Raw genomic sequence first — 20,734 nt, forward strand, 5'->3', positions numbered from 1 at the left:
TGTATGCTGCTGCTGCTGCTAAGTCGCTTCAGTCTCGTCCGACTCTGTGCGACCCCATAGATGGCAGGCCACCAGGCTCCCCCGCCCCTGGGATTCTCCAGGCAAGAACACTGGAGTGGGTTGCCATTTCCTTCTCCAATGCATGAAAGTGAAAAGTGAAAGTGAAGTTGCTCAGCCGTGTCTGACTCTTAGTGACCCCATGGACTGCAGCCTACTCGGCTCCTCTGTCCATGGGATTTTCCAGGCAAGAGTACTGGAGTGGGGTGCCATTGCCTTCTCCTTTTACATGTATCAGATCAGATCAGTCGCTCTCTTTGCGACCCCATGAATCGCAGCACTCCAGGCCTCCCTGTCCATTACCAACTCCCGGAGTTCATTCAGACTCACGTCCATCGAGTCAGTGATGCCATCCAGCCATCTCATCCTCTGTCGTCCCCTTTTCCTCTTGCCCCCAATCCCTCCCAGCATCAGAGTCTTTTCCAATGAGTCAACTCTTCACATGAGGTGGCCAAAGTACTGGAGTTTCAGCTTTAGCATCATTCCTTCCAAAGAAATCCCAGGGTTGATCTCCTTCAGAATGGACTGGTTGGATCTCCTTGCAGTCCAAGGGACTCTCAAGAGTCTTCTCCAACACCACAGTTCAAAAGCATCAATTCTTCGGTGCTCAGCCTTCTTCACAGTCCAACTCTCACATCCATACATGACCACAGGAAAAACCATAGCCTTGACTAGATGAACCTTTGTTGGCAAAGTAATGTCTCTGCTTTTCAACATGCTATCTAGGTTGGTCATAACTTTCCTTCCAAGGAGTAAGCGTCTTTTAATTTCATGGCTGCAGTCACCATCTGCAGTGATTTTGGAGCCCAGAAAAACAAAGTCTGACACTGTTTCCACTGTTTCCCCATCTATTTCCCATGAAGTGGTGGGACCAGATGCCATGATCTTCGTTTTCTGAAGGTTGAGCTTTAAGCCCACTTTTTCACTCTCCACTTTCACTTTCATCAAGAGGCTTTTGAGTTCCTCTTCACTTTCTGCCATAAGGGTGGTGTCATCTGCATATCTGAGGTTATTGATATTTCTCCTGGCAATCTTGATTCCAGCTTGTGTTTCTTCCAGTCCAGTGTTTCTCATGATGTACTCTGCATAGAAGTTAAATAAGCAGGGTGACAATATACAGCCTTGACGTACTCCTTTTCCTATTTGGAACCAGTCTGTTGTTCCGTGTCCAGTTCTAACTGTTGTTTCCTGACCTGCATACAAATTTCTCAAGAGGCAGGTCAGGTGGTCTGGTATTCCCATCTCTTTCAGAATTTTCCACCGTTTATTGTGATCCACACAGTCAAAGGCTTTGTCATAGTCAATAAAGCAGAAATAGATGTTTTTCTGGAACTCTCTTGCTTTTTCCATGATCCAGTGGATGTTGGCAACTTGATCTCTGGTTCCTCTGCCTTTTCTAAAACCAGCCTGAACATCTGGAAGTTCGTGGTTCACGTATTGCTGAAGCCTGGCTTGGAGAATTTTGAGCATTACTTTACTAGCGTGTGAGATGAGTGCAATTGTTTGGTAGTTTGAGCATTCTTTGGCATTGCCTTTCTTTGGGATTGGAATGAAAACTGACCTTTTCCAGTCCTGTGGCCACTGCTGAGTTTTCCAAATTTGCTGGCATATTGAGTGCAGCACTTTCACAGCATCATCCTTTAGGATTTGAAATAGCTCAACTGGAATTCCATCACTTCCACTAGCTTTGTTTGTAGTGATGCTTTCTAAGGCCCACTTGACTTCACATTCCAGGATATCTGGCTCTAGGTCAGTGATCACACCATCGTGATTGGCAGGTCAAATGTCACCTCTTCTTTGATTATTTTCACTGCTGCATAGTGTATATTTGTTGTTGTTCAGTTGCTCAGTCATGCCCGACTCTTAGCGACCCCATGGACTGCAGCACACCAGGCTCCTCAGTCCATGGGATTTCCCAGGCAAGAGTACTGGAGTGGGGTGCCATTGCCTTCTCCTTTTACATGTATAGTATGTCTTAATTTTGACTAAGCATTTTTCATGTGCTTTCTAGCCACATGTTGCTAGTGGGTACCACACTGGATAGTGCAAGACTAAAACATTTTCAAAGACAGGAAGCAGATGTCTGAGGAACAAATAAGCCGAAGTGGTTAGAGTGTGGTGTGTGTGTGTATGTATACATGCACACATGAGTGTGTTTTGGGAGGGAGTGGTGAATTGAAGAAAAAGGAACCAGAAAGGTAAATTGGAGCAAGAATATGAAATATGTTTGACTTGATGACATTGGAACCATTGCCAGTTTTCTGCAAAAGAATGACATTTTCACATCTGTATTGTAAAACTCTAATTCTGGAGGCAGTGTGAGAAACAGATTTAAGAAGGGATGGAGACTGGAGGCCAATTAAGGGACATAAATGATGTTCATTCAAGAGACAATAGAACTTAGTTCTGCAGTTTTCAGATGGTTGAGGAAAGGATTGGAAAGATGTTTTCCAGTTAGTGTGAACAAGACTTGGTTATCATTGGACATGGGAAATGAGACTGAGTGAAAATGATGTTAGGTTTAAGTGTGTGCAATAGTGTGAATACTATTAAGTGAGAGAATTAAAAGCAAAAGCAAATTTGTGCAAGGGCAGTAATTAGTTTGACCCATTTTGTGCATACTGAGTTAAGATTTGCAGTAGGCATTTGAATACCCAGAGCAGTACACTGTTCAGTGGGAAACTGACATCTAAATTTAGTACAGTGTTCATCATAAGTGCAAGTGTTTTGAACTGACCAAATTATTTTAATTATCTCATGTGGAAAAATGAACATGTTAAAATTTCCAAGAAAATATTGAAAGAATAGAGGAATATTGAAGAATAAGTGTAGGAGAATATTTTGGCCAGCTAATAAGATAGGTATGCATTAAAATATATTTAAACTGCCATAATCTAACTGGATAAAATAGGCACAAGAAAAGACGCTGTCTAAAAACATAAGGAACACTCAAAAGATAACAAACCCAGAATTTAGAAGTGTCTATTTATACAGGTGTATGCCAGGAAAGGGGATCAACAGGGAGGTTGAGGTACTTTGGTGACAAAGCAAGAAAGGGTGGGGAAGAAATAAGCTAACCTCTTTCTCTTTCTGAGCTTTGACCTTCTACCAGTGCCCCATCCAGGTCAAAGCTGACTTAAAATCAGGAAGTAAGGGGACTGGGTGATGTGGATCCTAGGGGTCAGCTTCCTAGGTTGCAGTGTTGGGCAGAGAAGAATCTGGGGGAGTAAATAAGGCTCTCTAGCACACATGGAAAATTAATATATGATATCTGGGATTTCAGTTCATTGGAAGTAGGGGAAGATTGTAACCATTGGAAGAGAATGATTGGATTGCATAATTAAACAAATAAATTTAGTTAGATTAAAGATCTAAATGTTAAAAACAGCATTTTATAAATCTGGTTGGGGGAGGCCTTCCTAAGCAGGAGGGGAAACAATTTTTTATAAAAGGGATTATTTGCATATATATACATTATATACGTACTTATATACATATATATAACAAGTTTATGTATATGTGAATTTCATATTTATGTATATAAGTTCTAGATGCAAAAGTTATTATAGGCAGGTCAAATGTCACCTCTTCTTTGATTATTTTCACTGCTGCATAGCGTATATTTGTTGTTGTTCAGTTGCTCAGTCGTGTCCGACTCTTTGCAACCCCATGGACTGCAGCACACCAGGCTTCCCTGTCTTTCAGATTTCCTGGATCTTGCTCAAACTCATGTCCATTGAATTGGTGATTCCATCCGACCATCTTTTCCTCTTTCATCTCCTTCTCCTCCTACCCTCAGTCTTTCCCAACATCAGGGTCTTTTCTGATGAGTCAGCTCTTTTCATCAGGTGGCCAAAGTATTGGAGTTTCAGCTCCAGCATCAGTCCTTCCAATGAATATTCAGGATTGATTTTCCTTAGGATTGACTGGTTTGATCTCTTTGCAGCCCAAGGGGTCTCAAGAGTTTTCCCCAGTCCCACAGTTCAGCACTCAGCCTTCTTTATAGTCCAACTCTCACATCTATACGTGAATGTTGGAAAAACCATAGCTTTGACTATACAGACCTTTGTTGGCAAAATAATGTCTCTGCTTTTCAACATGCTATCTAGGTTGGTCATAACTTTCCTTCCAAGGAGTAAGAGTCTTTTAATTTCATGGCTGCAGTCACCATCTGCAGTGATTTTGGAGCCCAAGAAAATAAAGTCTACCACTGTTTTCCATTTTTTCCCCATATATTTGTCATGAAGTGATGGGACTGGATGCCATGATCTTAGTTTTTTGACTGTTGAGTTTTAAGCCAGCTGTATATACCTTTGGTTAATATTAATTGCACATAATTATAACTATTTGTGTAGCAAGCTCTCCAGCATAAGATTTTTCTGTTCATTCTTGGGAGTCAGACTGTCCGATGATCCTATGGGATGGGCAGATCTTCCAGATATGTGTTTATATAAGGGACAGAGGACCATTCTGGGGGAAAACTCAACTTAAGGAAGGAAAGCCAAGAATAACAAATTGTGCTACATAATATTCTTGGTTCTTACAAAGCAGGTCATCTTGACCTGATGTCTGTATGCTGATTCTTCCTCTTCCTCCTCACCTCCAGACCCATGTTCTGTATTGAATTCTGGGGCTGGGATTCTACTCTGCCAGTAGAAAGCACTAGAGGGAGATAGGGATGTGAAAGGAGAGAAGAGGGGTTGCTCCAGTTTGCCCCCTGTTCTGTGGTCTAACTACTAACATCTCACCCAAGCACAACATCTGAGTACCAGTCTCTCTCAGAGGTGCCAGAAGCAGTAGGGTGACACCCCTCCTCAAAGTTCGAAGGGTCTCTGAGGGTCTCTCTGCTCTGAGGGTCTCCTCCAAGCTCCTAGGCTATGAGAATCCCACACTTCCTGTTTCCCCAGGGCACGGCTGATGGCAGCTTTCTGCAGCTACTGCGCTGTTCCCTTGGTGTCCTTTTTCGCTGTTTGGTTCTCCAGTACCTGTTTAACCAATTCCCTATTATAAATTCTGTTAAGATCACTAATAATGGCTGCTGTTTTCCTACTGGAGTCTGACTGATCCACACTGCCCCTCAGTTCTCCATGAACCTACACATGAATCTGAGAGGATGGAAGTGACAAATGGAAAGATAGTTTTCTGCAAGAACAGTAGTGTTTTGTATCCCTCCTAGAGAGACTGGCACAAGAATGTTCTCTGCTTTTGACCACAGCATCTTCCCCAGAGTCTCCTGCAGGAGAATTCTCTGTGAGACTATGTGGAATCACTATGATTGTTTAGAGTTTAATATAGCAGTAATCAGTGGAGAAGGTCAGGGCTGGAGGAGACAAAAATCTGGCTGATATCTGGCAGGTAGAGGCTAAAGTAGGTTTGGTCAGTGAAACAAGAGAGGTGGGGCTTTGGTAAACTGAAGAACCATCACCTTGTCAATAAGGGACAACTACTGCTCAGTTCCAGCCTATCACTGCCACTTAGGAGCGCAGGGTCTGGATCGCCAACATTTTCAGGAAGGCTCAAAGTCGATACTTTCAGGTAAAATTAGTTAACATGTGTGCTAAGTCGCTTCAGTTGTGTCCATCTCTTTGTGGATGGCCTATGGATTGTAGCCTGCCAGGCTCCTCTGTCCATGGGGATTCTCCAGGCAAGAATGGAATGGGTTGCCGTGCTCTCCTCCAAGGGACCTTCCCAGTCCAGGATTCAAACCCGTGTCTCTTATGTCTCCTGCACTCGCAGGTGGGTTTTTTACCGCTAGAGCCACCTGGGAAGCCCGCATCAGTTAGCAACTAATCTAGATTTTAAAAAGGTAACTGCGCAGGTCAAATATTACACATGTCAAGCAGTATCTTTATGTCCTTATAGACTATTGGTCACTATTTCTAAAATCTTTAGGAGCTGATAAGATTTATTCATGAGACTTGTGGGGGCCTTAGGGATACTTAACGATTTGCGGAGATGTCTTTTGCAAGACACTTGATTCTTAAAATTGTACGTGGGTAAGAACCAGTGACGCACAATTTATATTTAATCACGAAACTTCTTTCTTATATGGTGAGCTCCCTGGGGGGGCAAGGATTATGTCTGATTCATCCTTGTATTTCTAGTCCTTGGCATAATTCCTGGAATATAGTAGGTGTTCAATAAATTTTGATGAATGGATGAGTGAGCTAGTTACAAAAAAACTAATGTAATGGAAAAACACCAGTTGGAAATTAGACTAAAGTTCTATTCCTGGGGTTGCCATTAGCTGTGTGACTTTGAGAAACCACTTAACTCATCCAAAATTAATTGTCATCCATAGAGTGGAGATACTAATACCTAACCTTCCAAGGTTTTCTTTTTTTTATATATATATATAATTTGTTAAAAAGCTCTTTTCCAAGATATTTTATTGTGTATTTTCAATTTAATAAGATAATAAATGTGAAAGTGCTTTGTGGCGGTGTTAACTAAGAAAGCAGATTGGGGAGGGGTCCACATGTTTTGTCCTCCTTCAGTAGCTGTAAATCTATAGTACAACTGGGACTAAAACCTTGAGACAAAAAGCCCTGGTTCAATGATAGCTTGCCTGTCAGTGCTGACAGTAAATAATATATTGTAAGAAAATTCTCTTACTAAATTATACTGTATTTTCCCCAGAATGACTCTGCCCTGGTGAACATTTACATGCCATTCAATGAGGAAAACCTTCCATGTTACCACATTTGCACAGCTCAAATCTTTTAAAGTGTTTTTAAAAGGATATATTTTTTATTAAATTTCCTTTTCTGGAATATCTAACCTTATGATTTGAGAAAATAGCCCTCTTATGAAATGTGCTTTTTGGACTCCTTCCCAGAAGCCACTTACTTTTCCTATCCTCATATTATTTGAAGTAATGGAACCAGTGCTTTCATGGAATGCCAGGACTTAATGTGCTCGAGGTGTTTATGTGATGGAACGGGCTCTGGATGCTACCAGAGAGAAAGCCGCTTCCTCCTCATTCCTTCACTGCTAACTTTCTGTTGCCCCTGCTCAAGGCCCCCACGGCGTCTCCAGTCACTATTAGAGCCCCGAGGCCCCTCTGCCTTTTATTTCTCCCTTGTGCCTGCACTTGGCTGTCACTCTTCAGCCAAATGTGAGTTCCATCCAGTGACAGGGGAGCGAAGGTTAATTCACTACAGAGTGTACAGATTCCAGGAAAACAAGCTTCATAGAGTTAGACTGATTATAAGTACATATGTTTGCCATCCAATTAATTCACTTTGACCTAACTAGGCATAACCATTAGGCTTTTAAAGAAAACTTCTGTTGTACTTCGATAGATTTTGCACTTGTCAAGTCTCCACAACTGTGGGAGTTAATTCCATAAAATAAATATATCTGTATCTATAAATTAGATATGTACAGATTATAGTTATAGAGATATACATGTACAGATGTTGATATATAGATACATATAGAACCAACTGTCGGAGAAGGCAATGGCACCCCACTCCAGTACTCTTGCCTGGAGAATCCCATGGACAACAGAGCCTGGTGGGCTGCAGGCCATGGGGTCACTAAGAGTCGGACATGACTGAGCGACTTCACTTTCACTTTTCACTTTCATGCATTGGAGAAGGAAATGTCAACCCACTCCAGTGTTCTTGCCTGGAGAATCCCAGGGATGGGGGAGCCTGGTGGGCTGCCATCTACGGGGTCGCACAGAGTCGGGCATGACTGAAGTGACTTAGCAGAACAAACTATATATATAGAATTATATATGTAAGCCAACTATATATATATATAATTATCAAGACACATCCTATTTGTTCTATATATCTGTATGTATGTATCTCCGTCTCTACACACACACGTATATCACACTGGCTGTATTTTTCTGGAGAATCCTAATACAAAATCATAAAAGAAAAATATATAATTAAATTTCATCAAGATGAAAATTTTTACTCTTTGAAAGATACCATGAAGAAAATGAAAGTCATGATACAGAATGGCTTATGTCACACACACAAATATATATACACACACACATAAAATGACAACCGACTCCAATATTCTTGCCTAGAAAATCCTATGGACAATAAAGCCTGGTGGGCTACATTCCATAGGCTCACAAAGAGTTGGACAAGACTAAGAACACATGCATGAGTATACATTAAGGGGACCCGTATTCAGAATATATGAAGAATCTTAAAACGCAATAATAAGGCAATAATAAGGCAATAATAAATGACCAAGATCTGAACAAGCACTTCACAAAGGACCCGTATGAATGACCAATAAGCACATCAAAAGATAGTCAATATTAACAAGAAAAAGAGGAGAAAACAGATAATGTAATTAGCATCAAAGATAGAGCCAGACACTAGTGAAAGCGGTGGGGACAGATTTTACCAGGCAATGCTATTGCAGTGGGAAAGAATCCAGTGTGAAGTGAAGTCAGCACTGACTTGTGCAGAGGTGTTGGGCATTTTAAAGGGAGTGTGAGGGAGCAGGGAGGGGGAGCAGTATGGGCTTGAGCAGGTCACAGAGGGAGGAATTTATGAAGAGCAGAAAGAGGGGTTAGTTGACAGGACCAGGCTATCTGACTTGGTTAGTCAGCCCTTACCCAGAGGAGAGATGGACCTGTCGTATCTTTACCGCAGGAGGCGGTGGTGTTGATGAGAGTCAGGACCCAGTGAAGCTGGGCCCAGTCCTCCCGCGGGGACTGGGAGCAAGATACGAGTTGTCTCCTTACATGTTTGTCTGTCAAAGAAATGGCTTTTGGGTCCTAGAGAAAACAGTTTTAGGTGGTAGATTTATATCCCAAAGCATAGAGGAAGCATTTGTTGTTGAAAAGTTTCTAAAGAAACTTCTCTAAGAGATGATTCAGAGGCCTGTCTGCCCATCTCCATGTTAAGGGGGTGTGGTCGTCCTAGGGACGGGACGTTGGAAACTAGGCTGGCGTTCATTCAGGGGTCTTAGTGTGGGGTGGGCAAGGTTGCTTGTGCGAGGAGTCTGCTGCGTTTTAGGGCAAAGATGAGTGTTCAGAGAAGCTGACCAGAGTGTGTTCAAGGAGACAGTCTTTACTGTTAGTCGTTAGGAAAATGTGAACTAGCGCCGTCGATGAGATAGCATCGCATGTCTAGAATTGCTTTTAAAAAAATATGACAATAGCAAGTGTTAAGGATGTGGGGCAAGGGTTGCCATGGGGAATAAGAAGTGGTACAAATTCTTTGGAAAACAGTTGGATAGTTTCTTGTAAAGTTAAGCATATAGTTACCATATTACTGAGAAATTTTGATTCTGTATATTTACCCAAGAAAAATGCCCATCAGAAAATAAACGGTAAATGAACTGCATGTATCCATGCAGTGGACTCCTACTCAACATTAAATGGAGCAAACTACAAATACCACAGAAAGATGAATCTCAAAATCATATTACCTGAAACAGCCAGCTGAAAAAAATGATGTACTATGATTTTATTTATATGAAACTTTACAACATGCATTGGGCTTCCCTGGCGTCTCACATGGTAAAGAAGCCACCTGCAGTCAGGAGACCCAGGTTCAATCCCTGTATTAGGAAGATCCTCTGGAGAAGGGAATGGCAACCTACTCCAGTATCCTTGCCTGGAGAATTCTAAGAACAGAGGAGCCTGGCAAGCTATGGTCCAAGTAGTTACAAAGAGTCGGACACAACTGAGCGATTAACTCTTTCTTACACAAAGTGCAAACCAACCTATGATAACAGAAAGGACTGCCTGGGGAAAGGAGTGGAGGGAGGGATAAATTTCAGAGAAGCAAGAAGAAGCTTTTGGAGGTGATAGAAATATTTAGTATCTTGATTGGGATGATAGTTTCCTTTGAAAACTCATAAAATCATATATTTTAAATATATGCAGTTTATTGCATGTAAAGTATTAGAAAATAAAAGGCTAAATAGCCATTGATGGAAATATATATTTAGCACCTTTATTAAACTGAGGGACAAGAAAGAATTTTGCCTGTAATTGTGGTATATAGATCACAAATTGCAAACATTTTCTATAAAGAGGGAGGTAGCATATATTTAAGGCAGACCACATGCCACTTCTGTAGCAATTTTTTTCTTTCTTTGCCTCTTTTCTTTCTTCTTCATCCTTTCCTTCTTTCCTTTCAACACTTTGAAAATGTGAAAACCATTCATAGCTTTCAGACCACACAAAACAAGCTGTAGACAAGATTTATTTCAGCCCAAGAGGGCCAATACAATCATCATTTATTCATAATTCATTTAATTTTAATATTGAATTTTAAAAATGGACTCACCTTTAAGGTCTCTTTGGGTAAGTGACAATACATTTGGAAGGCTGATGAGGCAGACGGGCCTCGTCTTACTGCTAGGCGGAATCTCACTTCTGGGGAGCTGAAGTGAATTTCCACACAGTAAGCCAGGGCCACCAGACTTTAACTGTCACGTTCCACTTTAAGGAAGATATAATAAATTGGGAAGGAAGAATAAATAGCAACCCACTCCAATATTCTTGCCTGGAAATTTCCACGGACAGAGGAGCCAGGTGGGCTACTGTTCAGTTCAGTTCAGTCACTCAGTCGTGTCTGACTCTTTGCGACCCCATGAACTGCAGCACGCCAGGCCTCTCTGTCCATGACCAGCTACTGTTCAAGGGATCACAAAGAGTCGGACACGACTGAGTAACTAAACATGATGTTAATATACCACCTTTCTGGTGAAGAAGGATGGTCATTTTTCATCATGTTTGTATTTCTCCTAAGGAGTCTGTAAATTTTGTTGGGCAGGAAATAATCAACATTTTAGAGATTTTATAGCTGACCAAACCAAATTTACTTATTTTATCTTCACAGTGAACTCTAGCCTTAGAATGCTTAAAATCTGATTGTCACCCCAGAACCTTCTTATTTGGCTTTCCTCTTGGCTCAGACAGTAATGTATCTACCTGCCTGCAATGTGGGAGACCTGGGATCGATCCTTTAAATAATCTGAACTTTCTTCACAGTGAAATGCATTTTTAATCATTAAATGAGTTTGTAGACAAGCAACATTTATAGATATTTTATATTAAATCCTGAACTACAGGTATTTGAACTACAGGAAGTAGGTCTGTAGCACTCTTTTGCACTGTCTCTGTCACCAGAAAGATTTTCAGTATGAAATTCTGTAGCACATGTATGGCACATGCAGTGTACTTTATTGACAAACATGGTATAATACTTTATGCTCACCTTTTCCCTCATGATTTCTTTATTTATTTTCATTTGGAGTATAATTGCTTTACAGTGTGTTAGTTTCTTATGCTCACCTTATTTTTAATAAAAGAAGAAAACAATCATGCAAAATATCTTTAATTTTCCCTATAAAAGTTCAGATACCATCTTTAATATATCTTAAACCAATTCTTTAAAATTAGTAAACAATGGAATCAGAATTCATTTTCTTTAATTTGAAAATTAAAGAAAACGAAAATGCGTAAAAGGCAATTTTTCATCCTAGAAAATTTGTGTTCATAGATAATGAACAGAATGTTTAGAACGTTACACAAGAAGTTACATATCCTCAGTAGAATAAATTACTAGATATATTTATATGAAAACCCAGTGTAGCTTTGTGTTGTTCTATGGCAGAAACCAACACAACATTGCAAAGCAATTTTCCTACAATTAAAAAGGTAAATGAAGAAAAGAAAACCAGTGTTCTTATCTACCATCTCCCTTCGATTAAAATATGAAAATCAAAATCACGTGTTGGAAGAGTGAGTTACATTGTTGGCTGTTTTCTTGATGTAATTTCTTGGGCATGTACAAAAGCTAGGGATAATTTATCTAGTTTATGCATAATAGTGTTTTCCCAAGTAAGTTCACGCAGTTTCAGCAGGAATTCATTTTGGGCTAACTGCAGTGGTTAATAAATCATTAGAGAGAATTCACGTTGTGATAGGTGTAATTAATAATCAGACTTTCAGACTCATTCTGTAAAGTCTTTTAAATTACTCACATTTCTAAAGCAATAGGAATCAAATTAGCAGTAATCAAATTACTCACATTTCTAAAGCATATATATATTTGCAGGAAATATAAATTGTATTGAGGAGAAATATCTTGGAAGCTAATGGTACCTTTTAAAATGGTTTTGCACTTTTCTCTGACTTGCAGGGTAATTTGCTGCAGAAATTGGGTTAAGCTATTGGAAATGTGTGTGTGTGCATGTGTGTGTGTGTATGTGTGCTTGGTGATTTAATTCAGAAGAGAACAAAATAGGAAAAATGGCAAATACTGAAAAAATTTGAAAGAAGTTTCTGAGTTTAAATCTTATTAGGAAAGAACGAAAGGAAAAATGCATTGCAAGATATTTATTGGGGCATGCTTTGAAGAATCTTATGGTTTTATAATCCTTTCTTCCAAAATATACATTTTAGAGCCTCCTAGGAAAGCTGATTCTTCAAAATGCATTAATAGATCCATCCCACCTTATGGAAAATTGGTGTAGAGCTGGTAAAGGGTACCTTTCTTGATAAGGGTTGATTCATCTCTCTCAGAACTTGGTTGGTCCATGAAAATTTATAAGGAAGACATTCTGGTGAGAATTCTGATATCTCTTGTGTGTTAAGCTAAAGACAAAAAGGCTGCCTAGTAAAATCAGATGGGTTTCCCTGGTAGCTCAGATGGTAAGGAATCTACCTGCAATGCAGGAGAACCAGGTTTGATCCATGGGCTGGGAAGATCCCCTGGAGAAGGAAATGGCTACCCACTCCAGTATCCTTGCCTGGAAAATCTGTGGACAGAGGAGCCTGGCGGGCTACAGTCCTTGGATCACAGAGAGTTGGACATGGCTGAACGACTAAGCACAAAAATCAATGATAAATGTAGAAACCACATTGTATAAAAGTACACATGCATAAATGGGAAATCCTAGCATTTCAGATCTGTTATCACCCTCTGTGCTCTGGATGGTCTGAGACCCACTTCTGGTGGCTTTGTCCAGGGCTGGTGGCAGCATGTCAGATTTCCAGGCAGCATAGCACGGCATGTGACATGCTGCTGAATTTGCTTCTTGATGTAAAGACACCAAGGGCAGTCACTGGCATCCAGGAAAACTCTGTTCTTGCAGGCAGTGTCTTCCCATGGCTTGGGGCCTCCGGGAAACAGGCAGCCAGTATCACTGGTACTGTTTCAAGATACTCAGATGTCAAGTTATCTTAGAGTACACATACACGCACACATTCACATTTCGTGCAAATTAAAGAGAGAAACTTTCCCATCACCTCATCATGATGGAAATTTTATACATTATAAACAAATAATAGATAATGAAGGAAGACTTGATTATTTACCATAGTTTTTAATTAGGCCAGAGAAGAAATAGTTGTTGATTCAAATTTTAATGCAAGCATTATGTCTGTAAGTTTAACAAAACAAAAACAACACAGAACCTTGAACTAGATATCCTCATGCTCAGATGACAACTGAACAACATGAGAGCTAATTTCAGCACGTGCATTAGTAATCCAGAACCATAAGTAGGCATAAAAATGTCGACATCATGATTCCCTCATGCAGAACAAAATCTTACAGACAATGGACCCTAAGAGCCATCTGTGGGAAGCTTGGAACCTTGGCATTCAAGGTCTTCAGACTGCCTAGAAGGGAGAGTGCCACCAACATATTTGTCCTTTTGACTCAAATATCTTGTTTCTTTATTTGCAATTTTAAATATACTGTGGTATTTCATATCCATCCACACAAATGTCAAGGCTTCTAAACTTTTAAAAATCATACTCCAAAGGAAAGAATAATGATAGGAAGTAAATTGTAAGACAGCTTTGAGAAAGACAAGGAATAAATCACCCCGCCCCTGGTACATATTTTCCAGTACATGACTGGTAATTTTTTTTAATAACACAAGAAATAATACAGGCATTGGCAATTTTGACAAATGACTTCAGAGTCTGCCATGGAGTCGACTGGATAAAGGTGTGTATGTGGGGAGTTTCCATGTAGTTTTCTTAAGATCAGAGATATTTCCTTGTCTCTATTCATTCATCCAATTTAAAGTATGACTCAACTTTGCTTAAGGTGTAACACATTTAATACATATAATCACACAGAGCTAAACTAAGTGCTGTTACACTGAGTATAAAATTTGTTGTTGTTGTTCTTTAGTTACTAAGTCATGTCCAACTCTATTGCGACCATATGGACTGGAGCCCACCAGACTCTTCTGGCCATGGGATTTCCCAGGCAAGAATCCTGGAGTGGGTTGCCAATTTCTTTCTCCAGAGTATCTTTCCTACCCAGGGCTTGAACCCATGTGTCCCGCATTGCTGGTAGATTCTTTATCACCGAGCCACCTAGGAAGCTGAGTATAAAATTTAAGAACACTAAAAAACCTCTTATTGCTTCCTATTGTATTTTAGAATGAGTTTAAAAAGAAAACCTCAGCAACTCAGGAGCCTGGCCGACAAGGTCCCACATGATCTGCCGTGTTCACCTCACCTTCTGCACCTCCTTCCCTGTGCTACAGTGACACTGATTGCCTGTCAACAGAACGTACGAAGCTTGTTCTCACCTCAGGGCTCTTGTTCTTGCTGTTGCTCCTTTCCTGTAATCTTTATGTGATTGGCTGGCTTTCATCATCTAGTTCTCAGCTCAGAAACTGCTTCCCAGAGAGGCTTTCTTGCCACCGTAGCTGAAGCAGCTATCCCCACTGTCAGCTCCATCCAATCAACCCAGTTTTATCTCCTACGTAGCACTTTCCATGATCTGAAATGATTTACCCTTTAGACACTTATTAATGTCTAGCTCCAGCCTGCCTACCTGAACTTCTTCAGTATAAGCCTCATGAAGGCAAGGGCTTTTCTATTTCATCACATTGACCCCAGGACCTAAATAAATGGCCTGGTGCAGAGTGGAAATAGGATAGTTGAGTGAGTTGAGACTAAATGAGTTAGGACAGCTTCTAAAGCATTAAATGGTTTCAGAGTTACTTTTATCACTCATTCATCAGACTACACAGTCTTTCTCTAGGCCCTAACCCTAAGTAACTTGTCAGCCTGCATTAGTCAGAATGAGAGTTTAACTTACCCTTATAAGAGTAACAGATCTCTAACAGTTACAGGAGAGAACCTCTATAAGCTCGGTGGCTCACAGCATGAGTTTCTTTCTTGCTCTCACCACACTGCAGTGTATATTTCTGGCTGATTTGCATTCATGTACTCAGCTGGGGACCTGGGGTGCTTCCATCTTGGGGCTCTACCTACCTCTAGAAATCCTGTCTTCATTCAGTTCATAGGTGGGGATTCAGATTGGAGAGAAGATGGACATTCATCTCAACAATTGCATTCACAAAGTGCTACCTGTCACCTTACTCTTGTTCCATTGGCCACGTTCCACCATATAGATCACATGCAACTGCCAGAGACACCAGGGAAAGGAGTGGAGCTGTAAGCCAGGAGAAAAGGAAATAGAATTTGATGAATGCTGTTAAAACTAAGTCAACAAGGAGTCTATTGGACTGAGGTGGCTCTCATGGCCCTCAAAGGCAACAGAAATCTAAGCCTGTAAATGCCCCAAGGTTATGAAATCAAACACAAAGGACAACCACTCCCAAACAGCCAACTCAGCTTTAGCTACAGTCAATCAAATCATTTCCTGTCTTTGCTTCCACATTGTCTTTGTTGAAGGTTTCCCCTTGATCCTGTCTGTGGAGCTGTCCTAACCACTTGCGGTTTGGCATTGAGATTCTAGTCAATTTTTGTTTAATATACTCTAAAAAAATTTAATATGCCTTAGTTTATCCTTTAAAACACACACAGCATAATCCTTAAGGAAAGATTATCCTCTTGCCTGCATCTTTAGTTATGGTCCAAACTCTTCTTAAAGAACCAGAGCCTTCCTTTTGGGTTCACCTCTGGTTGTAGGTACTGATTCAATCAGTTGGTGCTCCTCAGATGAACCCCCTATGTTCCTGAAATCTTGTTTGCTTTTATTTTCTGTTACCAGGTAATGTTCTTGATGTACTTATTAAACTTTTATTTTTCTGCCTGTGAGCATCTGATACTGGTTTTCTTAGTCTTGGCCCACTTCCCCTTGGTCATAGATTCCTCTAATAGCTTGTGCCTTCCATCTGTATTTTTCATACCCCTGACTCCTCACATCATGTCTGCATTAGCTTTGTACAGCTCTATCACCCCTCTAAAGCTCAACATTCAGAAAATGAAGATCATGGTATCTGGTCCCATCACTTCATGGCAAACAGATGGGGAAACAGTGGAAACAGTGTCAGACTTTGTTTTTTGGGCTCCAAAATCACTTCAGATGGTGACTGCAGCCATGAAATTAAAAGATGCTTACTTCTTGGAAGGAAAGTTATGACCAACCTAGATAGCATGTTGAAAAGCAGAGACATTACTTTGCCAACAAAGGTCCATCTAGTCAAGGCTATGGTTTTTCCTGTGGTCATGTATGGATGTGAGAGTTGGACTGTGAAGAAAGCTGAGCACCGAAGAATTGATGCTTTTGAACTGTGGTGTTGGAGAAGACTCTTGAGAGTCCCTTGGACTGCAAGGAGATCCAACCAGTCCATTCTGAAGGAGATCAGCCCTGGGATTTCTCTGGAAGGAATGATGCTAAAGCTGAAACTCCAGTACTTTGGCCACCTCATGCGAAGAGTTGACTCATTGAAAAAGACTCTGATTCTGGGAGGGATTGGGGGCAGGAGGAGAAGGGGACGACAGGATGAGATGGCTGGATGGCATCACTGACTCGATGGATGTGAGTCTGAGTGAACTCCGGGAGTTGGTGATGGACAGGGAGGCCTGGCGTGCTGCGACTCATGGGGTCACAAAGAGTCGGACATGACTAAGCAACTGAACTGAACTGATCACCCCTCTCATCCTCTGCGTTGGATCATTTGCATTCAGTTCACTCCTCTTTGCAGTCTTTCCACTGGGAAAACTTTCCATACACTTCATGTTAACTGCATCGCCTTTCCCCCTAAGAAGTCTAGACAGTACTTTAAAACTCCCTTTTATGTTGTAGCATCATCTTTATGACAACTGATTGTCACATTCTGGGTAGTTTCCCATAGCCATTTATCAAAGCTTGCTTTTATAATAGCTTTGTTGTGGTAAAGGGGCTTGAGTAATTCAATGAAGCTATGAGCCATACTATGCAGGGCCATCCAAGATGGATGGATCACGGTGAAGAGTTCTGACAAAATGTGATCTTCTGGAGGAGGAAATGGCAACCCACTCCAGTATGCTTGCTGTGAGAACCCCATGAACAGCATGGAAAAGCAAAAAGATATGACACCAGAAGATAAGCCCTGCCAGTCAGAAAGTGTCCAAAAAGCCACTGGGGAAGAGTGAAGGTCAATTACTAACAGCTCCAGAAATAGTTAAGAGGCTGGGACAAAGCAGAAGCCATGTTCATTTGTAGATGTGTCTGGTGGTGAAAATAAAGTCTAATGCTGTAAAGAACAATATTGCATAGGAAACTGGAATGCCAGGCCTGTAAATCAAGGCAAGTTAGATGTGGTCAAGTAGGAGATGGCAAGAGTGAACATCTACATCTTAGGAATCAGTGAACTAAAATGGATGGGAATGGATGAATTTGATTCAGACGACCATTGCATCTACTACTATGGGCAAGAATTCCTTAGAGGAAATGGAGCAGCTCTCATAGTCAACAAAAGAGTCTAAAATGCAGTACTTGGGTGCAATCTCAAAAATAACAGAAATATCTCAGTTCATTTCCAAGGCAAACCATTCAATATCACAGTAAACCAAGTGATATGCCCCAACCAATGATGCAAACAAGGCTAAGGTTGACTGGTTCTGTGAACAACTACAAGACCTTCTAGAACTAACACCCCCAAAATATGTCATTTTCATCATAGGGGACTGGAATGCAAAAGTAGGAAGTCAAGAGATACCTGTAGTGACAGGCAAGTTTGGCCCTGGACTGCAAAATGAAGCAGGGCAAAGGCTAAGAGAGTTTTGTCAAGAGAACACGCTGATCATAGCAAACACCCTTTTCCCATAACTCAGGAGATGGCTCTACACATGGACATCACCAGAAGATCAATACTGAAATTAGACTGATTATGTTCTTTGAGCCAAAGATGGAGAAGCTCTATAGAGTCAGCAAAAACAAGACCTGGAGCCAATTGTGGCTCAGATCATGAACTCCTTATTGTAAAATTCAGACTTAAATAGAAGAAAGTAGGGAAAACCACTACTTCCTACTTTTGCATTCCAGTCCCCTATGATGACCTAAATCACACCTGCTATGATTCATGGGGTCACAAAAAGTCAGACATGACTGAGCAACTGAACTGAACTGATGATTATACAGTGGAGGTGGCAAATAGATTCAAGGGATTAAGACTGGTAGACACAGTGACTGAAGAATTATGGACAGAGATTCATAACATTGTACAGGAAGCAGAGACCAAAACCATCCTGAAAGAAAAGGAATGCAAGAAGGCCAAGTGATTGTCTGAGAAGACTTTACAAATAGCTGAGAAAAAAGAGAAGAAAAAGGCAAGGGAGAGAAGGATAGATAATACCCAGCCAAATACAGAATTCCAGAGTATAGCAAGGAGAGATAAGAATGCCTTCGTAAATGAACAATACAAAGAAATAGAGGAAAACAATAGAATGAGAAAGACTAGAGATCTCTTCAAGAAAATTAGAGATACCAAGGGAACATTTCATGCAAAGATGGGCTCAATAAAGGACAGAAATGGTATGGACCTAACAGAAGCGGAAGATATTAAGAAGTGGTAAGAATGCACAGAAGAACTGCACAAGAAAGGCCTTAAAGACCTGGATAACCACAGTGGTGTGGTCATTCACCTAGAGCTGGACATCCTGGAGTGTAAAGTCAAATGGGCCTTAGGAATCATTACTATGAACAAAGCTAGGGCAGGTGAGGGAATTGTAGCAGAATTATTTAAAGTCCTAAAAGATGATGCTGTTCAAGTGTTGCCCTCCATATGTCAGCAAATTTGGAAAACTCAACAGTGGCCACAGGACTGGAAAAGGCCAGTTTTCATTCCAATCCCAAAGAAAGGCAATGCCAAAGAATGTTCAAACTACCATATAATTGTGCTCATTTCACATTCAAGCAAAGTTATGCTCAAAATCCTTCATGCTAGGCTTCAGCAGTATGTGAACTGAGAACTTCCAGATGTACAAGATGGGTTTTGAAGAGGCAGAGGAACCAGAAATCAAATTGCTAACATTTTTTGGATCATGAAGAAAACAAGGCAGTTTCAGAAAAACATCTACTTCTTTTTCATTGACTACACTAAAGTCTTTGAGTGTGTGGATCATAACAAACTGTGGAAAATTCTTAAGGAGATGGGAGTACCAGACTACTTTATCTGTCTCCTGAGAAACCTGTATGCAGATCAAGAACCAACATTTAGAACCAGACATGGAACAACAGATTGGTTCCAAATTGGGAAAGTAGTATGTCAAGGCTGTATATTGTCACCCTGCTTATTTAACTTATATGTAGAGTACATCATGTGAAATGCTGGGCTGGATGAATCACAAGCTGGAATCAAGATTGCCCAAAAAATATCAACAGCTTCAGATATGCAGATGGTATCACTCTAATGGCAGAAAGTGAAAAGGAACTAAAGAGCCTCTTAATGAAGGTGAAAGACAAGAGTGAAAAAATTGGCTTAAAACTCAACATTCAGAAAATGAAGATCATGGCATCCAGTCACATCACCTCATGGCAAATGGGCAGGGAAAATGTGGAAAGAGTAACAGACTTTATTTTCTTGGGCTCCAAAATCACTGCAGATGGTGACTGCGGCCATGAAATTAAAAGATGCTTGCTCCTTGGAAGAAAAGCTATGACAAACCCAGATAGCATATTAAAAAGCAGAGACATTACTTTGCTGACAGAGGTGCATATAGTCAAAGTTATGGTTTTCCCAGTAGTCATATACGGATGTGAGAGTTGGACCATAAAGAAGGCTGAGGACTGAAGAATTGATGCTTTCAAATTGTGGTGTTGGAGAAGACTCTTGAGAGTCCCTTGGACTGCAAGGAGATCCAGCCAGTCCATCCTAAAGGTGATCAGTCCTGGGTGTTCTTGGAAGGACTGATGCTGAAGCTGAAGCTCCAGTACTTTGGTCACTTAATGTGAAGATCCTGCTTGTTGGAAAAGCCCCTGATGCTGGGAAATATTGAAGAAGGGGAAGGAGACAGCAGAGGATGAGATGGTTGGATAGCATCACCAGCCCAATGGAGATGAATTTGAGCAAATTTGGGGAGATAGCGGAGAAAAGAGGAGCCTAGAAGGCTGTAGTACACAAGGTCACAAAAAGTTGGACACAACTTAGCAACTGAACAACAACAACAGCAAAAATTATGAAGGGGGAATACTGTGTGTGTTTGGAGTTAAATAGATCTGGATTTAAATTCATATTCTAATTTAAGTGAATCATCCCATGGAGATGGTGTTGATGTTATCATACGAATTTATTTTGAGGATTAATTAAAATAAGAGTGCTTAGTATATAGTAGTTTCTCAATAAATATTAGTGGGTAAATCTGCTGCCCTCATGTATTATTTCATAGATGGGAAATGGGATCAGTAACATAAGGCCTGGCAAAATGGAGCAGATGACTAATTTGACATTATGATGGCGTGTAGTCTCTGAAGGAAAGTTT

Source organism: Bos taurus, chromosome 5 (assembly GCF_002263795.3).
Source record: "Bos taurus isolate L1 Dominette 01449 registration number 42190680 breed Hereford chromosome 5, ARS-UCD2.0, whole genome shotgun sequence".
Classification (NCBI taxonomy): Eukaryota; Metazoa; Chordata; class Mammalia; order Artiodactyla; family Bovidae; genus Bos; species Bos taurus.